This window comes from Mastomys coucha, unplaced genomic scaffold (assembly GCF_008632895.1).
Source record: "Mastomys coucha isolate ucsf_1 unplaced genomic scaffold, UCSF_Mcou_1 pScaffold22, whole genome shotgun sequence".
In the NCBI taxonomy this organism is placed as follows: domain Eukaryota; kingdom Metazoa; phylum Chordata; class Mammalia; order Rodentia; family Muridae; genus Mastomys; species Mastomys coucha.
The window spans coordinates 201013226-201016046 of NW_022196905.1; the positions used below are offsets into that span (position 1 = coordinate 201013226).

Sequence of the window (2821 nt, forward strand, 5' to 3'; positions counted from 1 at the left end):
AGGAGGAGGAGGAAAAAAGCAGGAGCAGCAGCATCAGCAGCAGCAGCAAGTTTTCTGCCAATAGTAGCCAGAAAACAGTCACTGCTCATTTCTTCTGGCTGACGCACCTTGTCTGCCAATGGCAGCCTTTCCCTTGGGAGGAAATCATTTCCATCCAATAAGGCAGCGTGCCTTCCAACAGCCTGCTGTGGAAATCACCAGTTTCACCTGCCATTGTGGTGATGCTGCTCAGGACATTGGTCTGAAATGCACTGAGTCGGGAGTCTCGACCTGACACTAGCTAACCACTCTCTGTTTTCAGTTTGCTTCCTTGTAGTTGTGATCCAAAATATACAAGCACTGAGCTGCTCACCTACCTGGGATGGCTCATGTTACCAATCGTGGTTAACCCTAAAGATGTAACCAACAAGTCAGCTCAGGAAAAAAATCTGTCCTGAAGAGTCCCTGCAGGAGGTGGATAACTCCTTCAGAGTGCTTCTCCCTCCCTGATACCTCTAGCCTTTACTACTCAATCTCTCCCCACACCTTCTCTGTAACAAAGGCCCATTGCTTTCTATCTGCTCAATCTCTTTGGATAAAACTATTGGTAATTCTTTAGCCTCTGACACACACACACACACACACACACACACACTTATGCCTTGGAATAAATCTCTAGATGTTGCAAAGGAGAGTGGATTTACTGGAGTGCACTTTCGAAAGAGCATCTGACACTCTTTTAAGTAGCGTTATTTTTGTAAGGTGTGCTTTTTTTGTGGCTTCCTCTACTATTGATTTGAAGATGAAGGGGGGCTTGGCAGGATACTAGATAGCATGAAGTTTGTGAGGTGTAGTGAACTTTGGTCACCCAATATTTACATGACCTTTTGAAACCAGTGTTGAAAAAGTCCAATAGATTTTGATACAAAAATCCTGATGTGAATATACACCCCAAAGAGGTGACAGTGTTATACAAAGCCAGGACAGTGGAAGAAATTTGGAGAGAGGGCAAGGATTAATCCTTTAGATAACCAAGAACTGTTTGGTGAAATTCCTAATAGCTTTGATACTTGAGTGGGATGGACTCTGATAATTTCCTGAAACTTTTATTAGTAGCCAGAGGTTTACTGTAATCTGGGGAAGACACTTTATTGAGGGGGTGGGGGAAAGACTGCCACTTTGAAAGGCAGTGATACAACCAATGAACAAAGTTTTTTAAAACGCCGGGTTTAGGTATAAGATGACAGCACAATAAACATTTGAAACCTGACCCCAGTGCAGGATAGTCCCAGTGCCATTGTCTTTATTGGGCTAGTTTAAAGCTTTAAAGATCAGCTGGAAACTGTATGTAGCCTCTAAGGCATTCTGCAGCAACCTCAGCATTCCTCTAAGAAGGCCATCTATCCATGGTCCAAGTGTTCTTACAAGGGGAAGTGGGGCAGGCAGCTATTACATCATGCAAAGCAGGTGAGCTAACGACCCACGCCAGCTGTCAGACTTTCATGGCTTCCAACAATCACAGAAAATAAAGCTCCATCGGTCTACCGACCACCCAGGCTCTTTCCTCAGCATCTCAGGATGCTCTTTCACAGAGCGGAAGAGAAGAGTAGAATGCCTGCAAGTTTGTTACCAGTTGGGGTACCCACTCTACTCTCTGTACTAAAGTCAACAATACACATTATATATGTATCTATAGATACACAGTGGATCACCACAGAAAGAGCAAGACCTAGGAATTAGTTGAAATATCTATTTTCTAGCTCTTGTGTCCTCTTGTGGTTGGTCACTTAACTGTCTCTCTAAACTTAAATTTTACAGGGACTCAGAAGTTCAGGAGTACATTTATTTCATACCTTCTTGTACCTCAACCAATGCTAACCACCTATGGAAAAATATTCTTGGACTTTAGCCACTAAAGCCAAGCCCTCTAACTCTTGAAGAGAAAAATAGAATAAAATAAAAACTTTTGATGGGGGATATGAAGAGGTCTGAAGGAAGACATGCTTGTCTCCTGGTACCCCACGGAAGGAACCAAGCAGCTGGGCACAACTGGATACTTATATCCAGAGAGGATAGTTCAAGGAGAAACTAGAAAGCATCCCCATGGCCAGCTGGTGGGACCAGCTCCTAATCTGGAAAGGATGTTTCTTCAGGAAAACCTCACTGCTTATTAATCCTGCCTCTGATGCTGGCGTCCCTGCCTTTCTTCAGCTTATCTGTAGCTGTATGCTTGCAGACCCCGGGGTCTGAGGAATATACATTCACCCTGAGTTTCTCCTAAAGACAGTGTGTGGGCTTGGCTTGTCCAGTGCTGCATCTATTACAAGACCCAGATGCCCAGTGCAGAAAGCTGAGTGTGTCCAAAGAGACCTAACCCCTTCTAGTCAGTTCCCAGAGACAGAGGAAACAGCCTCAATCCCGCAGCTCCGTGTGACAGGTCTTCTGGAGTCTGGACAACTCATCATTCCAGACAGAGCCACAGTAGTGTTAAATAGGGCAAAGGGCGGGGAAGCCAACCCCCACCCGCTTTGGCGGGCCTCTCTCTCAGGACCTGGAGCGCCAGGTTTCTACACATCATCCAAGAGGAGAGGAATCTGGCGTTCAGAGAATCTGGTGCGGTGCGGCTAACCTCACAAAGCACAGACAGGCTAGGACTACAGAAGTGAATCCACTTACTAGGCCTGCCTGAGAGTCTCACTTACTAGGTGGGGGAAATCCGCATTACAGCATAAGTCCTCCAGGTTCTGTACCGAACGTGAATATGGTCATGGTGTGTGTGTACACACGTAGCATGAAAGAAGAGAAAGGAGAGGGAAGAGAGAGAAGTGGGGAGGGAGGGAGG

General features: G+C 45.7%; 1 protein-coding gene across 6 annotated transcripts in view; it reads right to left on the reverse strand.

Annotated features, from left to right (window-relative positions):
- Positions 1-2821, reverse strand: part of Palld (palladin, cytoskeletal associated protein) — a 393911-nt gene that overhangs the window by 75467 nt on the left and 315623 nt on the right. The gene's annotated exons all lie outside the window — the stretch shown is intronic.